The sequence below is a fragment of the Ursus maritimus genome, unplaced genomic scaffold, assembly GCF_017311325.1.
Source record: "Ursus maritimus isolate PB19 unplaced genomic scaffold, ASM1731132v1 scaffold_19, whole genome shotgun sequence".
Lineage (NCBI taxonomy): Eukaryota > Metazoa > Chordata > Mammalia > Carnivora > Ursidae > Ursus > Ursus maritimus.
In genome coordinates, this window is record NW_024424341.1 from 53,172,750 (window position 1) to 53,198,806 (window position 26,057).

Genomic DNA, 26,057 nt, shown 5'->3' on the forward strand with positions numbered 1-26,057 from the left:
AAGTATTGAAAGAAAAAAAAATGACAACTGTGAATTTTATACCTGGAGAAAATATCTTTCCTAAATGAAAGTGAAAGAAAGATCTTTTCTAACAAAAGCTTAGAGAATTTCTTACTAACAGACCTACAATACTAGAAATACTAAAGGAGAGCAGGCAGGCTAAAGGCAAATAATCCCAGGTGGAAGCATGTGCGAAAAGCTATGACATAGTAAATATATGACTAATATGACTAAACAAATGGACTGTTTAAAGCAACAAAAATAATAATGCTTGTGGGGCTTGTAATATAGGAGGAAGAAATGACAATACTAGCATAAATGGAATTAAACTATTAAAAGTTCTTACATTATTTGATATGTAGTAAAAGTCCTAATTTAAGGGAGACTGTCTTAAAGATGCATTCTATAATAGCTCAGTTAACCACTAAAAGAACTATACAAAGATGTACAACCAGAAAAACCTAATAGAAGAGATAAAATGAAATAATAAAAATACCTGATTAACACAAAAGAAGACAGGGAAAGAGGAATAAAGAATTAAAGAATGAACAGTACAAACAAAATATATTGCAAGATGACAGATTTAAATCAAATTGTATTAGTAATTGTAGTAAAATGTAAATATACTAAATATTGCAAATAAATCTAAGATTGTCAGATTAGATTAAAAAGAAAAACAGGATCAGTTATGATGCTTATAAGAAATATAGTTTAAACACAAAGACAAATATATTAGACAGTAATACGAAAAATGCTAGTATTAGTGTATTAATAACAGATACAATAGGCTTCAGTGCAAGAAGTATTAAAAGTAATAGAGACATGTCATACAATTCAAGAAGAATATAATGGTAGTCCTACATTTCTTATGTATCTAATAACATAGCTTTAAAATATATAAAGCAAAAGTCAACAGAATCAAAGGACAAAGTTATAATTGAAATTTGAGAGTTCAGTACCCTCCATTGGTAACCAATAATAGGAAGAGGAGGGGCGCCTGGGTGGCACAGCGGTTAAGCGTCTGCCTTCGGCTCAGGGCGTGATCCCGGTGTTATGGGATCGAGCCCCACATCAGGCTCTTCTGCTATGAGCCTGCTTCTTCTTCTCCCACTCCCCCTGCTTGTGTTCCCTCTCTCGCTGGCTGTCTCTATCTCTGTCGAATAAATAAATAAAATATTTAAAAAAAAAAGCTTTAAAAAAAAATAATAGGAAGAGGAAAAAAAAATCAGCAGGGCCATAGAAGTTTGAACACGATTAATCAAATTGACCTAATTGAACATTATACTCCCAAACTATAGACTATACATTATTTTCAAATGTTCACAATATATTTATCAGAATATTCTGGGCCCTAAAACGAGCATCTATAAATTTCAAATGATTAATATAAAAAAGAATGCATATATTCTGAAGCCCTTGGAACTAACTTAGAACTTAAAAACAGGTATTTCTCAAATGTTTCCAAAAATAAAAAGTTCACTTCTGAATAAGTATAGGTCAAAAACCAAATCATAATATGGAAACCAGAAAATATTTTGAGCTGAATGATCATGAAAGTATGACATAACAAATCTTGTGAGATGCCATCCAACCAATGCTTACAAAGACATTTTTAGCTTTAAATATGTTTTTGTTTTGTTTTTTATAAATGCTGCAGATAAATGCCACTCATTGTTTAATCTCCATCACAGTTGTTAGGTGTACTATAGATATATTGACATAGCAAGTAAATTAGTAGTGAAATTATGATAGAAATCCTTTGTCAAATTATGTCCATGCTAAGTAAATCTGGAATTTATTTTCTCCCAGTGGATAGCATGAGCATTTGTAATAATTGTCCTCTTATTTCCTTCTTTCTTTTAAATATTTTTTGACCTACTTCATCCAAACATAAATGTATGTATTATCAAAGTAGAAAGGTTAAAAATCAATGATCCACCTTTGAAAGCTAGAAAAAGAAAAGCAAATTTAACCTGTAGAAAGCAGAGCATACTAAAAGAAAGAAGTGACATTAAAAACCCAGATATCCAACAAAGAAAAATCAATAAATCCAAAAACTATTTCATTGAAGAGATAAAATTGATAAATCTCTAGCTATAATAATCAAGAAAATAAATGCAAATATCAGGAATATGAAAGGAGCTATCACTACATATATTACAGACATTAAATTGGTAACAGAATTTCATGAGCTTTATGACAATGAACTTGAAAATATAGATGAAATTTAAAAATTCCTTGAAAACACAATTTAACTAAACTGATAGGAGAAATGGAAAATCTGAATACTGTTATTTTTAACTAAAGAAATAAAATCTTTATTAAGGACTTTCTCATAAAATGTCAGGCCTAGAGGCTTCAGTGGAAAATTCTCCCAAACATTTAAGGAATTAAAAATACAAGTCAAATTCAGTATCTTCTAGAAAACAGAAATAAATGGACCATGTCATGAAGCGTAACTGTGGTATCAAAACCTGACAGGGACATTAATTACAAGAAAAGAAAATTACAGTACATCTCTCATGAACATAGATGTAAGCACATTAAACCAAATACTAGCAAGGATATTAAACCATATGTTACAGGTGATATATAGAGGGCAAGAGAAATTTAGTCTAGAAATATAAAGGTCATTTAATTTTCAAAAAAATCAATCAACATAATCTTCCAACCTTAAATAAAAAAGGAGAAAGCCATTCATACATTTCATTAGATGAAGAAATTTTGATAATATTCAACCACAGTTCATGACAAAAATTCTCAGCAAACTAGGAAGAGAAGGAATTTCTTTAATTTGATAAAGGGGATCTCCAGAATAAAACTACAGCTATGATTACATGAGAGGTGAAATATGGATCACTGTCCTTCTGCATTCAGGAACAAGGCAAGGTTGTCCATTCTTAACCACTTCTACTAAATTTTGTACTGTAAGATCTATCCAATACCATAAGGGAAAAACGTGAAATGAAAGGTACAAAGGTTGGAAAAAAAGAAGTAAAACGATCTTTATTTGCAGATAACATGATTTTGTACATTGAAAGAAATATCAGTTCTACAAACTATTAGAAAAAATGAATTTATTAGCAAGATTGTTGAATAAGAGGTCAAAGTATAAAACAATTACTTGTATTAAAGCAAAGTTATTAGAAAATTAAATTTTAAAATCCCAACAGTTTATTAAGAAATCTAAAAAGTATAACACTTTGGGATAAATCTAACAAAAGAGGCACAAGACTTTTAGACTGAAAACATCGAAACATTAAGGGACTAAAGAAGAATTAAATAAATGGAAACATAGTCTATGTTCATGAATTGGAAGACTCAGTTTTAACTATCAATTCTCTCTAAATTGATTTATTGATTTGATGCATCTCCAACAACATCAGCGGAGCTTTTGGGGGGGGATAATTAAAAATAACTTGCTCTGTAATTATATGGAAATGCAAGGAACCCAGAAAAGTCAGGGCAATTCTGAAGAACAAAGTTGTCAAAATCACATTAGATATTGAGACATGATATAAAGCTACTGTAATTAAAACAGTGATACTGACACAGGATTAACAAATAGACCAATAGAATAGAGAGTCCAGAAAGAGACTTGCACATATATAGCCAGTTTTCACCAAAAAAAGTCTGACTGCAATTTAGAGCAGAAAGGATAGTCAGTCTTTTTCAACAAAAGGTACCCGAGCAATTGGGTATCTGTGTGCAAAAACTGAGTTTGACTCTGATCCCACTACATACACAGATATAAATCCAAGATGGATCATACACCTACATTTGAAAACTGAAACAATAAACCTGGAAGAAGAAATAGGAAAACATCTTCATGATCATGTATATATAAAATTTTCCTTTTTTTTTTTTTGGTTTCATTTTTATTTTCACTTATTTTAGACTTAGAGAAAAGTTACAAGAGGAGTACAGACAGTTCTTTTTACCCGTCACCCTAATGTTAATATCTTACCTAGGACAATGATCAAAACCAGGAAATTAACATTGGTACAATACTATGGATGGCATATCTTATTCAAATATCACCAGTTTTTCACGCTAATGTCCTTTTCTTTTCCAGGATCCTATACATGATCCCACACTGCATTTAGCTGTTATTTCTCCTTAGTCTCTTCCAATCTCCACATTCTTCTTATGGTAATAGTTTTCAACTGCTGCCATAACAAACTACCACAAATTTAGCTTAAACCACACATATTTATCATCTCACAATTTCTGTGGACCCAGAAACTGCACACAGTTTAGCTGGATGCTCTCCTTAGGCTGATCTCATAAACTCTCAAACAAGGTGTTGGCTGGGCTGTGTTTTCACTCAGAGGTTCAACTGGGGAAGAATCCACTTCAGAGTTCATTCAGATTGTTGGCAGAATTCATTTCTTTGCAGCTATGGGACTGAGGGCCCCTTTTTGCTGGCTGTCCACTGGTGGACACCCTCAGGTCCTAGAGGCCACTTGCAGTTTCTGGCAACATGGGCTTGTCCAGCATTGCCTCTTACTTCCTCAAGCCCCCAAAGAGAGCCTCTAGCTCTAGTCTACTATAATGGGGTCCTACATGACATAACATAACCACAGCAGTGACATACCATTTCATTAACCGTATCAAGTAACCTGATCATGGGAGTGACATCCCCCTCATCTTTGCCATTTTCTATTGGCTAAAAGCAAGTAACAGGTTCTGCTTGCATTCCAGGGGTGGGGATTATACAATGGCACAGACAACAGCAGGCAGCAATCAGGTGGTCACCATAAAGTCTGTCCACCACACCTACCTTCATGACCTTTTCACTTTGGAGGAGTACCAATCATTTATTTTGTCAATTATCCTCCCGCTTGGTTTTTCTAATATTTTTGTAACTGGAATGTGGTTGTACAATTTTGGCAGTACCACAGCGGTGTTGTGTCCTTCTCTTTGCATGATAAGAAAGGGCTCATGACACTGATGTCTTATTATGGTGATGTTAACCTTGATGGCTTGATTAAACTTCTTTCTGCTGGGTTTCTCTACTGTAAAGTTACTGCCTTTCCCTTTGTAGTTAATAAGCATCTTGGGTAGTTGGAAATATTTGACACTATGCAAATCCTTTTTCTTCTCAAATTTTCACCCACTACTTTTAGTATCTATCAGTTGATTGTGTTTGAAACCACTATTACTGTGGTGTTTGCCTAAATGGCCACTTTCTATGTTCCTCTTTCCTTCTACCTTTTACAATTGGAATTCTACCATAAGGAAGAGCTGTCCCTTCTTGCCCAGGAAAAGATGTTTTAAACAGAACGAATATGCAATAACCATAAAAGAAAAAGTTTGGTAAATAGCTCCATTAAAATTAAGAACTTCTCTTCATTATACCATTAAGAAAGTAAGAAGCTGTAGGCTAGTAAAAAAATATTCTTTCTCTGTTTCTCTCTTTACACACACACGCACACACACACACACGGAGGCATATATATGTTTATATACACTCACAAAGGACTTGTCTTCAAAATATACATAAAATGCCTACAAATCAATATGAAAATGACAAAAAAACAGACTAAAAAATGGACCAAAGATTTGAATAGACACTTTGTAAGAGTATATCAAAATGGGCAGTATCATATGAAGAGATGCTTATATCATTACTTATCAGAAAAATGCAAATTAAAATCACATTAAAATCAGATACTACTACACACACATCAGAATGACTAAAATTAAAATGAATAACAATAGCAAGTGATGGCCAGTTTGAGAAGTAACCATACTTGCAGTGGAGTGCAAATTAAGTCAACCACTTCCACCCCTAAGTATATATCCAGGAAAAACAAGAACATATGTCCACCAAAAAAAAACTTGTACAGGAGTGTTCATAGAAGGTTTATTCATAATAGTCAAATACGGGAAACAACCCATCATCATGGGAATGAATAAACAAAGTGTGGTATGGTCACATAAGGGAGTTTTCACAGTGTGACAATATTCTGGCAGGACTGTTAGAGACAGAATGATGTCTCTTCCTATGAACTCCCAAAGCAGGTCACCTGGATTTCTCTAGGACATCTCACATCTTCCATCTTACTTATTCCTATTCTGATTTCATTTCCTTAGTGGATAACAAGTCGTCTGAGGAGAGCAACTATGTCTTTTAGTCATTGTATTCCAATGAGTATAAGCATATTGATATATTATAAATATCTGGTCTCTGACTTAAATTTCAAAACTAGAAATTTATCCTTAGGGAATGACTGTAAAAGGACATAAAGATCTATGCATAATGATGTTCATTATAGACTAATTTAGTTGGTAGTCAAAAATTAGAAACATAATAGCTAACAGTAGGCAACAGGTTAAATAAATTATGGAGAAAACGGCTTGGGGACCCTGAGAAAGGTGATCCATCTGGATGGCCTCACACACAGTTCACAGATACGTCACTATTAGGCAAGACATTTCAGCAGAAGGAAAAGAAAGAGTCTCATATCTTTAAAATTCAAGTGCATTTAATGAATAACGAGGAAACACAAACTCACCTGAACTTTAACTTTTAGATGTATAACAAAAAGTCTTTTTTTCTCTCAGTATCTTTTTTTTTTTTTTAAGAGACAGGCAGCACTGGGAAAAGAGAAGGCAATCATGAAACATCAGGATTTTCTTGGATAGCACAGTAACTTGGAAAAGACCCTCCATGACCACACGCTCTCACCCAGTGCCCCCCACACAACCAGAATAGGAGTAGAAAGGATACTGGAATAGTGTTGTCCTTCCCAGTATGAGAGGCCAGGATCACTGATGTCCAGGGAGAAATCGGTCTCTAATTCACAGCAGGGTCCTGGGGCCAGAGTTCTGGAAATGCTGTGGTTATGAAACATGTAGCGGACCTTTAGGAGCTTCCAAGGGGGAACCTCCCAGGAGGGAATCCTACTCCTGGAAGCTAATCAGGTCTTCCCAGAAAGCATGCCTTGGGGCCGACTGCAGCTTCAAAATATCTCAAGATCAAGTCTGTGTCATCTTGCTGTGATTCTCCATTCTTCCATTCTAAGGCTCACAATCTGACTTCCCTCTTTTATCCGCGGCAGACCCCAAGTGGCTGTGAAGGGACAGGGTGGAGGATCCGCGGAGCCTAGAGCCATGAGTTCCAATGACAACCCACATGGCCACACAACTGTCGCTCACCCATAACCCACGAAGTTAAATAAGCACAATCAAGTATCTGACACACAAGCGCAGACGCTGTCACGAAGACACGCTGTCACAGTGTCACACACACACACACACACACACACACACACACACACACGTCTCTCATAGACACACACATCTCTGCTGTTCACGCAGACACAGGCCTGAGACTCCGGGCTCCACACGCCCTGTCAGTTCCCAGACTGTCCTCGCCGGGAGAGCCTCTCACCCCCTCCAAGGATTCCCGTCCGGCTCTGGTTGGAAACTGTGGATGCCGCCGCTGATTTTTATCTTTGGGTAGGTCCTACTCACCGTGTAGGGACCACAGCTGCTCAGACACCGGAAAAGGACCCAGGAATCGAGGGTGATGCGAGCCCGGTGTCTTCTGGGAAATGCAGTCCGGCCCGCTGGGAGCCGGAGGTGCGGTCGCCTGTGCTCGGAGTGCGCAGGCGCAAGCGTTTGCCGGCGCGCGGCTGTTAAGCGGACCTGTCGAAGAGTTTAACCTCAGGTAGTCCTGCGCGGGTGAGGGAGGCGAGCGGAATGTGAGTCCAGGCTGTAGAAAACCGAGCAAGGGCACTGGACTCCAGAGCCTCGACCCGGCTTGCGGGAAGTGGAGGTAGCGGACTCCTGGGTACGGTGGTTCCGTAGGTCTGCGAGATCTGTGAGGTGACCAGGATTTTTGCACCCCGGGGTAGTACCAGCGGCGGGGGTAGAGCCAGGAGCACAGCAGGTGTTAGGTATGCATTTGTTTTATTTCTTAAAATATTTTATTTATTTATTTGAGAGTGAGAGAGAGAGTGTGTGAGCATCAGCAGGGGGAGGGGCAGAGGGAGAGAGAGAGAAGCAGACTCCCCGCTGAGCAGGAAGCCTCATGCGGGGCTAGATCCCAGGTCCCTAGGATCAAGACCTGACCCGAGGGCAGACGCTCAACCGACTGAGCTACCCACGCGCCCCTTATGCATTTGTTTTCAAGAAACAATGACTCGGCAGGTGTAGGTGTGTTTGGGTTTTCATTCTCTGTGACACTGGAATCCATTGTGTGTCTGTAACTGTGTGTGTGTGGTTGTGTCTCTGGTCGTGATTGGTTTCAGAGTTCTTTGGATGTCATAGTGGCTTGTATTTCAGATTTTGAGGTTATATAAAATTTATTAAGCCCCGTTCCTCCTCACACCTGCATTCCCACCCCGAAATTCCTCGTGCCGGGGAGGTTCTTTTCCATTAACACTGAGTCTGGGTGACTTTTGTCCAAGACACATCCTAGAAGGGCTGACTCATTCATGAGGCACAGTGGCAAAATGCCTTTTGGAGGCACACAAAAAGTCTTGTATTTATTTATTTATTTATTGTTATTTTTTATTTTAGTCTTTTAAAGACCGAATTAAAAATGAACTTTTAGGTCAAAGCAAATGTTTGTCAAAGAAACGTAATGTATTTATTATTACTATACCTAAACAGTCATAAAATATAATTTTTATTCTCTTTTTTTAATGGACGAAGGGGCCCATGAAAGTCATAATGCAGCCCAGCATCTTAGCCAAATCATACCAGATTTCCATCCATCGTAGTACCTCTTCCAGCTACCCATTGGGTCTTGGGAATACAGCACCGTGCCCTCTGACTTAGGAACAACAGCCTGTGAACTCAGAGCTTCTCTCATGAGAGGCCCCCATGGCCCCAGTATGGAGTGCAACATTTCCTTACCCAGCTGTCTGAGGGGTATAAATTTATAGTTTGAACATGTGTTTCAGTCTCCTAAAATTTTTTTCTTTCCCAGACTCTTTGAGAATATGCAATAAAAAGTTTGAGTGCCCTTGTGACTGTGTATGGAATTATAGAATATGATGTATTTTTTATGCCTATGAGATTGTGACTTTAGCTATGAGATTGTATGTTTTTATCTGTATGACTTAAAATTTATGTGGTATTTTGAAAGATATGCTTTTCTTATGTGTGCATTCTGTAGATACTGTGAATGTGAATCCCTGTGTGAACAGACTTGTGTGAGAAGCTGCATGACTTTGAGCCGGATATGTGTGATTTTGATTATATGAATATAAAATCCTGTGATATTAAGACTGTGTATATTTGTGAATGACCATAAACATTCTTACTCTTCTCAACAATGAAATAAAGAGAGGAATATTACATCTTTTTGGAACAATAACTTTAAGATTTGGGTAAAAGAGGATTTGTCATTTTTCTGTCAAATCATTTAGATATTTTATGTTCAGATAGATTTTTTTCAAGGGGAAGAATGAAAATCAGCATATCCATCACAAAAGAAGGAATTCATAGTCACATGCTCTGTATGCAAAAGGTTGCAGCTTTTGTGTCTGTCTCCTGTCCCAGAGGTAAGCTTCCATTCTCTTAGGGTGTGAAGGAATTTTTATAGATGTTTAGAAGTTTGAAAAGCCCTGGACTAAAGACATAATTTACACATAGAGAGGCAGTTTGGCTTAGAGCAGATAACTAGGAGTAGGACTAGGACTAGGACTAGGGAGACATGTCCTGGATTCTGTGTCAAGCATCATAGTTATTTCTATTTGCTGAAGAGAAAACTGATTGAGAGAAGACGACCTGTTTAAGAGCATTCAATTTGTCAACAGAGAACAACTTGCCATACTTTGAATTATAGGTAGTTAATACATTGTTACCAGTAATCCAGTGAAATGCAAAATTTTTAGTTCCTATGTAAGGCCTTATCACAATTAAAATATGGTAACTTTGAATGGTTAAGTGGTCATTGTCAATGATAATAGTTTTATTTTGGTGTTCTCATTCTTTTTTTTTTTTTAAGATTTTATTTATTTATTCGACAGAGATAGAGACAGCCAGCGAGAGAGGGAACACAAGCAGGGGGAGTGGGAGAGGAAGAAGCAGGCTCATAGCGGAGGAGCCTGATGTGGGGCTCGATCCCATAACGCCGGGATCACACCCTGAGCCGAAGGCAGACGCTTAACCACTATGCCACCCAGGCGCCCCCGGTGTTCTCATTCTTTACATTGACTTTTGAAGTTATATTTCCTTCCATTTTTAATAAAATACTAAATACTTCAGTATGCATTTCCTGTAGGCTGTAGTTCCTATAGTGCCTATAACTGTCTGCTGTGAGTTGGGTTCTCTCAGACCCACTAAGTCATAATCGCCCATTGTAGATAAAAGTGGTACATCTGGAATCAAGCATTATCAGGACCAGAGTGCACAAGCAGGTCACATGAATATATAACTCAGGCTCCATTTCATTCACCATGGTTGCATCAGCACCTCTTCCTCAGCTTATATATGTATGTATGGCTTCGTGGGGGATCATTTATGACCAGCTGATAGAGGAGGAAAAATCCTGAGTTTGATTTACGTATGCATCCATTCAGTATACAAACCAGAAATGGATGTACAGTACACTATAGCTGCATTCAGGAGTGGCCCTGAAAATTCTCCCAGCGGAGTAAGAATTTTATCAGTATATCTGGTAATCTACTTTATGTGAAAGGAAAAGTTACCTAAAGTTAGAATATGTGTGGCCTCATGTGCAGTGGAGCATGGATTGTCAATTAGTAAGATATCTGAGAAGAACAAGATTGGAAGATCAAGGAAAAGGAGGTCTGGGGTGGAGGGATGTGGAGAGACATGGTGGTAGGCATGAAGTGCATGTAAGCAACTTTGTATTTTACATTAATACCCACAGAGAGCATGTACTGTGAATGAGACAGTACATCAGGTAGACAAAATGATGTGGTCAGTTAATATCATCCAGTCTTTGTCATTGTTTTCCTAATTGTGGCACGATGGTGGCAGGGAGAGAAGTGACCTATGGACCAAACAGCACAGGCTTTCATTTACCAAAGGTGATGTAGCTATCAGTGCCACAACATATTCAGCTTGCTAGCAATAGAGACAAATTCAGAGTCCTAGATATGGCACAGTCCCTCAAGGAGACCAACCAATCATTTAATGGCAAGGCAGAACTACTTCCACACTGGACAGGAATTAACACATATTCTGATTATGGATTTACCTTTGCTGTCCACAGGGCTTCAGCTAGTACTAGCATATGAAGGCTTACGGAGCTTTTGACCATTGTCATGGATCCCAATAACATTCCATCCAACCAGGAACCTACTTTGCTGCAAAGGAGATGCAGGAGTTGGCCCAGGACCATAGGTTCCATTGGGTTACATATTGTACCAACAAAAAGCTGCCAACCTAATAAAGCATCAGAAGGCCTTTTGAGGACACAGCTAAAATGCCAGGTTGGAGGATATACTTTACAAGAATGGAGCGCCATCCTCCAGGATATAGTACATCCTTGGAATAAACATTTGGTGAAGAGTATAAATTTATAGATTCAAGAAGTTCAGTGAACTCTAAGAAGGATAAATAACAATGCAAACTACAGGGAGATACAACATAATAAAACTGTCTTAAAGCAAATATAAAGAGAATTCTGAAAGAAGCTATATAAATTGGACACATTATATAAGGGGGGAATGATACAAATGATTGCTGACTTGTCATTAAGAATTTGAAAGATGAAGACAATGGAGTAACATAATTAAAGGGCCCAAAGCAAGAAATAAGAAAGAATAACCCCAATAACCTCTTCATCTGGTAAAAATATCCTTCAACAATGAAAGCAAAATGAAGATACTTATAGATTTAAAAAAAAAGGTTAAGAGAATTTATCATCAGAAGACCTTAACTACAGAGAATGCTAAAGGAATTTCTGCAGACTGAAGGGAAGATATCAAATGAAAACATAGATTGTCGTGATGAGCACTGGGTGTTATATGCAACTAATGAATCATTGAACACTACATCACAAACTAATGGTGTACTATATGCTGGCCAACTGAATATAATAATAATAAAAAAACCTAGATTGTTAGGAAGAAAAGAAGTGTGCACAAAATAGTAAATATGTGGGCTACCTTTTTTTTTCCTCAGTGTCTTTAAAACACATGACTTAAAACTATAACTTTTTTGTGTGTGATTTAAAGCATATATAAATGTAACATATGTAATAAGTTCAATATAAAGCATAACAGTAAATGGAACATTACAGGCACAGCTGAGATGGACTAAACCCACTACAGCTGATCTCCCCCATGGATTACAACCAAAACTCTGGATGAAATACAAAGAGCAACTACCCGAGGACTTTGAAAAGCAAATAATAGCAGGTAGATTAAGGAGAGAAATCAAAACTTGAAGATCAATTCGTATGGCATGGTGATTTCCTTTTATTTACTTACTTATTTTACCCCTTCTTTTATCTCCTGGCTTTGAACAGTTGGCCAAACTGGGAAACAGTCTGGGAACAGAGAGGCAAAAATCCTGAGAGAAACTTATCTTCTGACCAGAGCACTAGAAAAGAGGGCCCCTGTGACCCTGAGAGTATTGGGGGGGAATCCTCCTTTTCTTCTATTCCACCCCACCCCCATTCTTGGTGCCTGCCCAAGGCTAGCACCAGTGATGGAACCACTGATGTCAGTACACATGAAATCCTGAGTTAAAACCCATTTCTCTAGATACAGGAACTGAGAAAAGAGCTTTAGTTATGTAGAGTATAGGGAGGAATGGTCATTATATATCTAACTTTCTTTCACCACTGTAACCCAAGGGTGGCCCGGTAGTACAGAAGTATGTGCTAAGGTGGGAGGCTAAAACTCTGAGAGAATCTCATCTTTTGGGTCAAAGAAACTTGGAAAGAGGGCCCTTAGGATCAAAAGTGTGAGAGGAGATTCAGAAGAGGACATTGCTAAAGAAGGAGATACTCTCGTTCTGTGGATGAACTGATACAATTTTCAGGCTCACCCCTAAGCTGCACATTCACAGCATACTCAAAGAAGTGTAGAAAAGACATTGCTCAGAACTCAACTAATTTCTGGGGTGCATGGGTAGCTTAGTCAGTTAAGCATCTGATTACAGCTCATAGTCATAATCTCAGGGTCCTGGGATGGAGCCTGGCATTGGGCTCCAGGTTCAGCAGGGAGTCTGCTTATTCCTCTCCCGGTCCCTCAGCCCCTCCCCCTGCTTGTGCTCTCTCTCAAATAAATAAATAAATAAATAAATAAATAAATAAAATCTTAAAAAAAAGAAGAACTCTAATTTCTGAATGGCTCAATGGATGACAGACCCAAACAATATATCCAAGGTTTTGGAACCAACACATACAGAAAGTGAGGCATAATTTATGATCTGAACCTAACCCAGTTGATTGCCCACTAAAACAAAAAATCAATATGCTCCAGAGATTTTAATAGGAGCCACAGTCTCAAAATGTTATATTAAAAATGTCCAGGATACAGTCCACAATTACTTGATACACAGGACCCAGAAATAACTAACCAACTTCAAGGGAAAAGACAACCCTGGGATGTCAACCCCTAAATATTTCAGAAGTTTGAATTACAAGGCAAAAATTATTTTGTTACAATATAAAGCAGATATTGTAACCATTCTCCATGAAGTATAGGTAAACACTCTTGAAATGAATGGAAATATAAAAGTTCTCTGGAGGGAAATAGAAACTATAAAAACAACCAAATTGAAGTTTTAGAACTTTAAAATACAATAACTAAAATTTAAAAATTCAACAAAGGGGCATAAAAGCAGAGTAGAGATGGTAAAGGCAGCTCAGTAAACTTTAAAAGTGATCAGTAGAGGGGCGCCTGGGTGGCACAGTGGTTGGGCGTCTGCCTTCGGCTCAGGGCGTGATCCTGGCGATCTGGGATCGAGCCCCACATCAGGCTCTTCTGCTATGAGCCTGCTTCTTCCTCTCCCACTCCCCCTGCTTGTGTTCCCTCTCTCGCTGGCTGTCTCTATCTCTGTCGAATAAATAAATAAAATCTTTGAAAAAAAAAGTGATCAGTAGAAAGTATCCAGTCTGAAGTAGGGAAAGAAAAATTAGAAAATACTGCTGAGCCTCAGTGACCTCTGAGCCAATATCAAAAAGCCTAATATTTATGTCATGTCATTGGAATTCCAGAAAGAGAGTAGAAAGAGGAATAAGAAATTCTGGAGAAATAATAGTTGAAAACTCCAATTTGGTAAAAGACATTTTTCAGATTCAAAAAGCTCAATAAAACCCAAACATGTTAAAATCAAAATTATCAGACTTATCATAGTTAAACTATAAAAGGACAAAGGTTAATTTTTAAAATGCTTTAAAGCACGTAGAAAAAATTATACATTGTAAATAGGAGAACAATGTTTCACATCACTGCATATTTCGGATTAGAAACCATGTATGTGAGAAGACAGTGGAACAACATCTTAAATGTGCTGAAAGAAATGAATTGTCAATCCAGGAAAAAAACTCAAAAGTGAACACAAAATAGACATTTTCAGATGAAGGAAAACTAAGAGAATTCATCACCAGCAGACCTACTCTTAAGGAAATGTTGAGAAATGATACCAAATGAAAAATCTCAGGAAGCAACAGAAATGGTAAATATTTAAGTAAATATAATACAGTATTTCCCCCTTTAAGTTCTTTAACATATGCATGATGGTTGAATAAAAAAATCATAATGTTGTCTGTTGTGGTTTTTCAATGTATGTACATATAATATATATGACCACTCTAACATAAAGGGGGATGACAAAAGGACTTGGATAGTTGTAAGGCTTCCAGGTTTTTGTTCTTGTTGTTTGTTTTTGTATTGTTTTAGTGCCAGGAATTTAAGCAGAGACCTGAAGTGGAACCAATTGACTCACACGGTAGTAAATACAAAGTAAAGCAGTGATCATGGCTTGAGCTATCTGGTTCAGTGGTCTGGCAGAATGTCATACACAAGCTTGGTTACTGCAAACAATCGTTTTCTGGCTGTCACTTGTAGCATGCTAGGATCATGTTAGGGGAAATGGAAAAAGTGAGCACCATTTCTTACCATATTCTCCCTTATCCTTCTGGTCTCCCTTGGCCCCTGTGATTTAAACTGCAGAGATCACTCACCAGTCAGCCCAGAGCAGACCCAACAGGGAGAGGACAATCGCTCTGTCCTCCAACTACAGCCAGACTTACCTCCACAGCAGTACCTGTGGCTATAGCCTGGACTCCTGTGCAGGGATCTGGCTCTGCCAGTGGCAGCTGGAGAGGGTAATAGGACCTCCTGCTGAATGAAGGCAATTGAGTGAATGAATGGGTGAGCTGCAGGGGTCACTTGCAAAGGGACCAGAAATGATAAGTTAACAAAAACTCATTCAGGCAGACGCTTTTGACTTCTGACTCCCAAACCTGCCTGCTGCATGAGGGGAAGACATCTCCCATGGGCAAGAAGTCAGTGGGGGTGGGAGCCAGGGCTTCAAGGTACAAGGCTCCTGGTTCTTCCTTCTCGCAACCACCCCCTCTACTCTCACTCCCACTCCTTGTGTACCTCCTCCCCTCCCACTCCCCTCCTCCTCCTCTTTCCCTCCTCCTCCTTCTCCGATGCCTTGCTGTCTTTTGATGTGTATCTTTCCCTCTTGCCTGTGTCAATCTCATAGTCTGAGCTGTCAGGGTCAGATGACTTCCTGTCTCCATGTTTCTTTTTCTTCTTTTCCTTCTTTTTTTTAGAGGAGTTCCTCATGGGGTCAGACTTCTCAAACTCTGTTGACTTTGCCTCTTCCTTCTCCTCTTCCTCATAAGGTATCAGAGAATATTTGGTGTCTCCCTGTTGCATAAAGTAATCCTTTGCAAAGTGGCCTTTACAGCCACACTTCTTGCAGGTAGTGTTCAGGACAGCCTCGAGGGTGATCTTATGTCCAGTGTAATCCTGGAAGGACTGCCTCCATGTCTCTTCTTCTTCTTCTTTTTAAAGATATTGTGTATGTATGTATGTATGTATTTGTCAGAGAGAGAGAGCACAAGCAGGATGAGTAGCAGGCAGAGTGAGAAGCAGGCTCCCTGCTGAGCAAGGAACCTGATGTGGGACTCGATCCTAGGACTCTGGGATCATGAGCTGAGCTGAAGGCAGACATTTAACTGACTGAGCCATCCAAGCATCCCTCCACCTCTCTTCTTGCTCAGTGATAACATTGTTGGAGTCAAGGTCTTTCCTAGCCCCTATAACATTGTTGGGGTGAGGTCTTTCCTAGTCCCTTGGTTGATGACTTTCACAGAGAGGGATACTTTTATCCTATCATTTTTCATTGCTCAGCCAATAAGCTTCACCCACACTTTGTCTCTGACATCTATTTCAGAGGGCTTTTCCATGTGACAGGATGACATGTGAGTTTAATGGCCCAGAGCTTGCTTCTGGCAGCATGGGATTTTGATAAAACCTCCATAGTCTGTCACCATAGCAACCTCTCCTTGGAAAATAGTGTCGAGAGCAGGCAAGTTCTCAATGGTCTTGGGTCTTCCTGAATTCATCCTTAATGTTCTATGGCTCCTCCATTTCTCTTCTGCTAAAGCTAATTCAAGTGCCTCTGTGGCAACTCTGGGTCTCCCAAGGCTTTTGTGTTTTATGTTAAGTCATAAAGTATTAACTCAAAATGGTCCACAAAAAGTTACATATATGTATATATATATAAATATATACATATAAAGTTTCCCAGATCAACACTAAAACAAGCAAACAGAGAACAAAAAGACCAAACCAAAATAATAAAGCTTAAAAGACAATATATAAATTTATAAGGAATACTCAAAAACATACAAACAATCCAAAAGAAGGCAGAAAATGTGAAACATAGGAACAGAAAAAGACAAACAGAAAGTGACAAAATGGTAACCTAAATCAAACCATATCAGTAATTAAATATAAAGTCTAAACACACTGAGTAAAGACAATGTCATATTGTTTATAAAAACATGATCCAACTATATGCTGTCTTCAGGAAAATCACTTTAAAGATAATGATATAGAGAAACTGAAAATAAAATGATAAAAAATGTGCACATGGTGACATGAATCAGAAGATAGCTGATAAAAGTGTTGGCATGAGTGTGGAAAATTGGAACTCTTGTGCATGTTGGAATGTAAAATGGTACTGCTTCTGTGGAAAACAGTATGGCAATTCCTCAAAAAATTAAACATAGATTAATGAATTCCACTTCTAGGTATATAAATAAAAGACTTGAAAGCAGAGACTCAAACAGATATTTGTACACCAATGTTCATAGCAGCATTATTCACAGTAGCCCATAAAGGTGGAAATAACCCAAATGTCCATCAGTGGATGAATGTATAAACAAATTGTGATAAATACATACAATAGAATATTATTCAGCCTTAAAAAGGAATGAAATTCTGACATATGCTAAAATATGGATGAATCTTGAAGTCATTATGCTAAATGAAATAAGCCAGACACAAAAGGGCAAATGTTGCATGAGTCCACTTATATGAGGTACTTAAAATAGTCAAAGAGGTACAGAATGTACAGTGCTTACCACAGCCTGGGGGGAGGAAGGATGGGAAGTTATTGTTTAATGGGTACAGATTTTAGTATGAGAAGATGAAAAATTTGAAGATCAATAGTAGTGCTGATTGCACAACAGCATGAATATACTTAATGCTACTGAATTTTGCACTTAAAAATGGGTAAATAGTAGGGACGCCTGGGTGGTTCAGTTGGTTAAGTGTCCCACTCTTGATTTAGGTTCAGGTCATGATCTCAGGGTCATGAGATTGAGCCCCGCATTGGGTTCTGGACTGAGTGTGGAGTCTGTTTAACATTCTCTTTCTCCCTCTCCTTCTGCCCCTACCCCCTGCTCTCTCTCTCTCTCAAAAATTAAAAAATGGGTAAATAGTAAATTTTATGTTACATATATCTTACCACAATAAAAAATATAAATGATATGCTTACAATCTAGAATGAGGAAAATTAGTAGGGATAAAGTTGAATATTACACACTTATAGAGGATCAATTCACTAAGAAGACCTAATGATGCCAAATGTGTTTTATTTAACAACATAGCTACAAGATATATGAAACAAAACAGATCAAAATTGAAAGGAGAAATAGATAAGTACAAAATTAGAAACTGAAAGTAAAAAACAAGACTAAACTAGCACTAAAAAAATGAAGTATTCCTAAAAGTCTCTTCAACAAATGGTGTTGGGAAAATTGGACAGCCACATTCAAAAGGATGAAACTGGACCACTTTCTTACACCATCACAAAAATAAATTCAAAATGGTTGAAAGACCTAAATGTGAGACAAGAATCTATCAAAATCCTAGAGGAGATCACAGGCAGCAGCCTCTTTGTGGCTGCAGCAATTTCTTGCTAGACATGTCTCCAGAGGCAAGAGAAACAAAGCAAAAATGAACTACTGGGACTTTATCAGGATAAAAAGCTTTTGCACAACAAACCTAAACTAAAAGGTAAACCACAGAATGGGAGAAGATATTTGCAAATGACATATCAGATAAAGGGTTAGTATCTATAAAGAACTTACCAAACTCAACACCCAAAATACAAATAATCGACTCATGAAATGGGCAGAAGACACGAACAGACATTTCTTCAAAGAAGACATACAAATTGCTAACAGACACATGAAAAAATGCTCAACATCACTCATCATCAGGGAAATACAAATCAAAACTACAGTGAGATGCCACCTCACACATGTCAGAATGGCTAAAATTAACAACACAGGAAACAATAGCCGTTGGAGAGGATGCAGAGAAAGGGGAACCCTCTTACACTGTTGGTGGGAATGCAAACTGCTACAGCCACTCTGGGAAAAAGTATGGAGCGTCCTCAGAAAGTGAAAAATAGAACTACTGTATGACCCAGCAATTGTGCTACTATTTATCCAAAGGATAAAAAAATAGTGATTTGAAGGGGCACATGCACCCCAATGTTTATAGCAGCAATGTCCACAATAGCCAAAATATGGAAAGAGTTGAGATGTCCATCGACAGATGAATGGATAAAGAAGATGTGGTATACATATACAATGGAATATTACTCAGCTATCAAAAAGAATGAACTCTTGCCATTTGCCATTATGTGGATGGAACTAGAGGGTATTATGCTAAGCAAAATAAGTCAGTCAGAGAAAAAAAATACCACATGATTTTACTCATGTGGAATTTAAGAAACAAAACAGAAGAACATAAGGGAAGGGAAGGAAAAAATAAGATAAAAACAGAGAGGCAAACCATAAGAGACTCTTAACTATAGGAAACAAACTGAGGGTTGCTGGAGGGGAGGTCGATGGGGGATGGAATAAGTGGGTGATGGACATCAAGGAGGGCACTTGATGTAATGAGCAGTGGGTGTTATATGCAACTGATGAATCCTAAATTCTACCCCTGAAACTAATAATACACTCTATGTTAACTAAGTTGAATTTAAATAATCAATTTTTAAAAACTGAAATATTCACAAAAAAATTATGTAGCTACTCTGCCCACAGGGGGTGAGCATAACTCCCCCTTTTCTCAGTTTGGGGTGCACAGTGACTTCCCTTCCAAAGAGTACAATATGGAAAGGGGAAAGAAGAGAAACTTAAAATGGAGAAACCTGACAAACCCTACCTCATCTGGATGATCAAGGTCAACATTAATAATCATAAATCGTGTTTATTGTGCATCCTTGCTATGAAGGGATAAAGAAGCATTTTACTTCTGTGATAGGCTGAAAGAAAAACCCTGCCAACCAAGAATACTTTATCTGACAAGGATATCCTTCAGAATGAAAGTGAAATAAAGACTTTTCCAGACAAACAGACTGAAGGAATTCATCACCACTAGACCTGCCTTACAAAATGCTAAAAAGAGTTCTTCAAGCTGAAATAAAATGATGCTACTAGTAACATATGAAAATACACAACATATTGGCAAAAGTAAATGTATAGTCCAATTCAGAATCCTCTAATATCTTCGCATGGTGGTGCGTTAACCCCTCAACTATAGTATAAAGGTTAAAGGACAAGAGCATAAAACAACTGTAGCTACTATAATTTGTTAATGAATACAAAATATAAGAGGTAAATTGTGACATTAAAATGTCAAAGTTAAGTTGTTATCGGCTTAAGATAAACTGTTCTAAGATGTTTTATGTAAGCCTAATAGTAACCACAAAGCAAAAGTCTATAGCTGATTGGCAAAAGATAATGAGAAAGGAATCAGAACATAGCACTACAGAAGATCACCAACTCTTGAAAGAAGGTAGCAAGAGAGGAAGAAAGGAATAGCCTACTACAAAGTAGCCAGAAAAAATAAAATGGCGTAAGTCCTTATCCTATCAACAATTACTCTAAATGTAAATGGATTGAATTATCCAATCAGAAGGCCTAGCGAGGCCAGACGGATTTTTTTTTTTAAATCACCAAACAACATGCTGTGTAGGAGACTCACTTCAGCTTTAAGGATACACATAGGATCAAAATGAATGGCTGGAAAAAGGTATTCCATGCAAGTGGAAACCGAAAGAGCAGGGGTAGCTATACTTATATCAGACGAAATGGACTTTAAGCCAAAATGGGAACAAGAGATAAATACAGTCATTATATAATGAAAAGGGAGTCAATTCATCAAGAAGACATCATAATCATAAATATACACACACCAAATATTGGAGCACCTAACTGTATTAGGCAAATACAAATCTGGAGAGAGATATAGGTAACAATGCAATAATAGTAGGGGATATCCATATTCCACTTTCAACAATGGATAGATTATCCCGACAAAATATCAACAAGGAAATGTTGGATTTGAATCATATTTTAGACCAAATGGACTTAGCAGTTATAAATAGAACATTCCATCCAACTTTAGCAGAATACACATTCTTCTTAGGCACATGCAGAACATCCTCCAAAATAGTTCATATGATAGACCACAAAATAAGTCTTAGTAAGTTTAATAAAAGTGAAATCATATCAAGTATCTCTTCTGACCACAATAGTATGAAACTAGAAAACAGTAAAAGGTGGAAAGCTGGAAGACCTACAAATATGTGGAAATTAAACATACTCTTGAACAACCAGTGGGTCAAAGAAGAAATCAAAAGGGAAATCAAAATATATCTTGAAACAAGTGAAAATAGAAACACAACATACCAAAACCTATGGGATGCTACAAAAGCAGTGTAGAGAGAAGCTTATAGCAACAAACCTCTAGATTAAGAAAATAAAAAGATCTCACACAACCTAACTTCACACCTGAAGGACCTAGAAAAGGAAGAACAAATTAAGTCCAAAGTTGAAAAAAGGAGAAAACAAAGATTAGCAACATGGGGGGAGCATCAGAGGGGGAGGGAGAATCAGACGCCCGGCTGAGTAGGGAACCTGAGGTGGGGCTTGATCCTAGGATCCTGAGAGCATGACCTGAGCTGAAGGCAGATGCTTAACTGACTGAGCCACCCAGGTGCCCCTCACAATTTTTAAAAAAGATATTGTATAGGGTGGACCCTATTCTATACTACATTTTCTCCAATTCCCTGCCAATGCAAAAAAAAAAAAAAAAACTAAAGTGAAGGAAAAGCAGAAAATTTTTCTCCTTCTGTTTTATATCCTGCTGGATGGTTGCATCTCCTCCCTTTTGTTAATATTTTTAAAATTTTTTTAGAGAGAGTGCGTGAGCAGGGGAAGAGGGAGAGGGAGAGGAAGAGAGCCTTAAGCATACTCCACGCTGAGCTCAGGGCCTGATACCAAGACCCTGAGACCATGACCTGAGTCCTAACCAAGAGTCGGTCGCTCAGCCGACTGAGCCACCCAGGCGTCCCTGGTTGCATCTCCTTTTGAATGGGTTCTTGGTCACAGGTGAATCCAGGCCCATGTAATAGAGGCAGCTTGTTCAGGGCAGCTCAGCGTGGTCCTTTTATGATCTCTATTGTTACCTAACACATAACAGCCTTTCTAATTTTTCCTTTTGTTTTTCCTACTTCCAACTATGTCATGTGTGAAAGGGAGCGAGAAAAAAAGGTAAGCCCAGTTCCACAGCACCCGAGGGCTTATTTGGACTCCACCTGCTAATTCAAAAGAGAAATTTCAGGTAGGCGGGAAGCTCAGTCCTTCAGAGGATTCTGGGATGTGTAGTCCAGACGCTTTCTGGGATTGGGACACTTCCGCTCCAGGAAAGCGCAAAACTATTTGCTCCGCTGGAGAAATGGGAGAGTATAATACAGTGCTCTGCGTGTTCGGAGGCATTTCGGCTACCGGAGGGCCAGAATGCGAAGCCCTCTCCTTTCGTGGACTCCGAGAAATTGGATTCAGGCCGTAGGTGTACGAGCCGGCTTTCCGCCTCACGCGGGGGCGGGATAGCGGCTCGGATTCCTCTCGGGAATGCTGGGAAATGTAGTCCAGGAGCTCCGCGTAGTGGGAGGTATTTCCGCTGCGGGAGGTGAAGATCGCGGCCTTCGTTTCTCTCCGGGAGGTGAGTAATCTCCGGGACCTCGCGACCTCTTTTTAAGTTTTTGGCCTGGTCGTGGGATCAGCCGGGCTCTGGGTCACAGGGAGGAAAAGGCTCGGCCAGTGGCAGAGAGCGACGTTAAGGGACGGGGGTGGCCGCTTGCCTTCCCCTCGCCCGAGCCTCTGCGTTTGGAGCGGTTCGCGGGTCTCTGGCTTGGAGGCGGACCAGGCTCCGCAGGGTTCGAGGGTCTCCGGGCTCCCCGCTGCCCAGTTCGCTTTCCCCTGACTTTCCACACGCTCTGTCACTTCCTAGAACTTAGTCTTTCTATGCCTCCGTTTCCTTTTCTGGAAACGGGGATATTACCTACCTTACACATTTCTCTTGAGAATTCATGGTATATAGTACAAGTGAAATGTTGGGAGCAGTTCGGACGTGTGGCAGGGTGTTAGCTGTGACTATGAACACCATAATAATAATCAGAAAAGTTACCTTCCTGGAAGCTTCCAAGTGCCACTGGCTCCTCTTATCCAGGAAGGAAAGGAGGCTGTGCCCGGACTACTTCTGACTCGTTTTTTAGAAAGGGAGCGCCATCCACAAATATCTTCTGGGGTTTTTCCAGGGCCACAGACCAGACTGTAGTATCTCAGCCGCCTTTCTTGCCTTTCTTTCTGCTGTCCTAACTTCTGAAAGAGGGCTCCTCGCAGCAGAACCCCACTGTGACCGTACTTAGCTTTCCTCTTCCTTTTCTGCCGTGGTAGAAGGTATTTCATTCATTAGCAACTGTTAAATAATTGGGAGAATACGTAGAACACGTACAGGACATGAGTGATAGTCATAGTGGTTACACCTTGAGTGCTAAGCGTCGTCCTGAGGGCTTAATAAAAATTAACACATGTAGTCTTCACAAAGCCCTATGAGGTGAATACTGTTACTGTCTCTATTTCACAGAGGAGCCTAAGTTAACTTATCCTGTGTCACACTGCTAGTGGGTGAAGTGGATTTGAATCCAGGGTGTGTGTTCCTTATGTATGTGGATATCCTTGGTCCCAAAGTTTGAAGTCCCAAATTGGAATTAGGAAACAAAATAGAAAAATAAGCTATATAAATATTTAACCATAGGAAACTGGCTGCCGGGGAGTCATTTGGGATCAAGTTATGGAGGTAGGCTGGAATTTTATTGTACCGTATTTTGAAAGCAGAATTCGTGAGTCTGGACTTCTTTATAAAATTTTGGAAGCATTCTCATTTAATTTTATTTCAGGCAATATTTATAATGCATGTTCTCATTATGGAAGATATGCACACTCATTGTAGAGAATTCAGAAAATATAAAAATATATAAAGAAAAGTATTAAGAATAACTCCTAATACGAGTGTAGACAATTTTTTTAATGTTTTAGTGCATTTCTGCTTAGTGATTTTTAAATGTGTTTATTTATTTTATGAAATTGTTATCCCAGTATTCGTAATTACTCCCTTAACTCTGCTATGGAAATTTCCAAGCATACCCAAAGTATAATGTAATGAACTCCTATGTAACAATCACCTTGAGTCAATCCTTGCTAATTTTGTTGCTTCTCTGCTCTCCACACACATATTTTTTTCCTCCTTGAGTATTTTTAAATATTTTATTTATTTATTTTAGAGAGAGAAAGAGAGAGAACAAGGGGAGGAGCAGAGGGAGAGAGAGAATCTCCAGCAGACACTGGCTAAGTGCAGAGCCTGACACGGGAATCGATCCCAGGACCCTGAGATCATGACCTGAGCAGAAACCAAGAGTCGGACACTTAACTGACTGAGCCACCCAGGCGCCACTCTCCTTGAGTATTTTAAAGCAAAACCAGATGTTGAGTCAGTGGGACTGAAAAACTATCACAAATTATTTATATATGAAGACCAATGGAAGGAAGATTGTATTAATACGTCAAGTCTGGTATAACAAAATACCTTAGACTGGGTGGCTTAAACAACAGAAATTTATTTTGTCACAGTTCTGGAGCTAAAAGTCAAAGATCAGGGTGTTGGCAGGTTTGGTTTCTTCTGAGGCCTCCCTCCTTGTCTTACAGATGGCTGTGTCCTCACATGGCCTTTCCTCTAAGTGCCTGCTTCTCCTGTCCTTCTCTGTGTCTAGATTTCCTCTTACTAGGACATCAGTCAGATTGGTTTAGGGCCCACCCTAAAGAACTCATTTTAAGTTAATCACCTCTTTAAATGCCCTATCTTCAAAGATAATCACAATCTGAGGAGCTGGGGTTTAAAACTTCAACATAAGAGTTTTAGGGGGGCATAAGTCAGTCCATCACAGAGATATTGACAGCAACTCTAAGGTTTTCACTCTTGGCAATGAGGAGAATGTTACTCATAGGAGAAAGTTAGAAAGAGTTGCAGTTAGGGAAGAAGATGGATTGTCTGCTCCTTTCGAGTTGCTCTTGCCACTGGCACGTAACTTTGATTTTTTTCCTCTCTCTTGTTGGCTGCAGGGACCACTGTCTCCCGGACCTCATCATATTCTTTTCAGAGTGCCTAGCAGCAAGCTAGAGGTTGGCAGAGAAGAGTTACTCAGTGAGTAAGTGGACTCAGGTAGCGATCCAAAGGGGAACCCAGCCTGGCATTAGGAAACAAAATAGAAGGATAATCTATATTCACATTCCTTGTCTCAGATCTCACTTGTGGTGGGCTGCATGAAATACACCAACTTTTTCAGAGTGTTCGGAAGTTGATGTACCATTATGCATAATATGTCATGGTCTAAAACAAATTTCCTTAGAAACAAGGTGATGCTAATGTTTCATTTTTTGCTTATTGCACAGAGAGCATAATGGGGATGATTAGAATAGCTAACTTGTTGGGCACCTCTAACAACTTGGAGAAGTTCCAATGCTTTGCGTGTACTAACTCACTTATTTTTCATAACAATGCTATTATTATTCACCTTTTATTTTTTATTTATTTTTTTAAAAGATTTTTTATTTATTTATTTGACAGAGAGAGAGACAGCCAGCGAGAGAGGGAACACAAGCAGGGGGAGTGGGAGAGGAAGAAGCAGGCTCCCAGCGGAGGAGCCTGATGTGGGGCTCGATCCCTGAACTCTGGGATCACGCCTTGAGCCGAAGGCAGACACTTAACGACTGAGCCACGCAGGCGCCCCTATTATTCACCTTTTAAAAATGAAGAGACAGGCAGAGACCATGGAATAAATGACCCGGTGGCATAGTCAGCAGGGGGCAGAACAGGATCGAACTTGAGCGGCTAGGTTTGACACCTAGCTCTAGCACTGACTGCATAACCTTGGCAAAGTATTTAACTTCTGTGTGCCTCAGTTTTCTTCCCTGTCCAAATAGGGCTCTCAGTACCCACCTCCTAAAGTTTTTTGTGTAGGTTAAAAGAGATATACTGTGTAAAGTGGTTGCAATAGTGGCTGGCACGTTGTAAATCCTCCATGTATTACAGACTAAAGTCGTCTTTTTCCTATGATAGGTGGCTATGCAACATGAAAAAATGCAACACGTTATCGAAAGGGGAAAAGGGGATTTTAAGGTGTTCTCTTTTTCATCTGCCTGCTGTTTTCACTACTTCAATTCTGTCATT

At 39.0% G+C, this 26,057-nt stretch overlaps 1 protein-coding gene, 1 long non-coding RNA gene and 1 pseudogene across 5 annotated transcripts in view; 1 reads left to right on the plus strand and 2 right to left on the minus strand.

The window, feature by feature from the left end:
* The window catches only part of ZNF404 (zinc finger protein 404), a 23,063-nt gene extending 15,509 nt beyond the window's left edge, over nucleotides 1-7,554 (minus strand). For 3 of the 4 annotated variants that reach the window (XM_008684426.2, XM_008684427.2, XM_040634120.1), the window contains exon 1: nucleotides 6,522-7,550. The gene's annotated coding sequence lies outside the window, so the exon portion shown is untranslated. Of the gene's footprint in view, nucleotides 1-6,521 lie in introns of all 4 variants that reach the window. The other variant, XM_040634119.1, reaches the window with a different exon arrangement.
* Nucleotides 7,555-7,687: 133 nt separating this feature from the next.
* Nucleotides 7,688-11,601, plus strand: LOC121103495. Its single transcript, XR_005835762.1, has 3 exons — nucleotides 7,688-7,907; nucleotides 8,668-9,521; nucleotides 11,201-11,601. It is a non-coding gene; the product is annotated as an uncharacterized LOC121103495 (long non-coding RNA).
* A 3,971-nt stretch (nucleotides 11,602-15,572) lies between these two features.
* Nucleotides 15,573-16,541, minus strand: LOC103657164 (annotated as a pseudogene).
* Nucleotides 16,542-26,057: the final 9,516 nt, after the last annotated feature.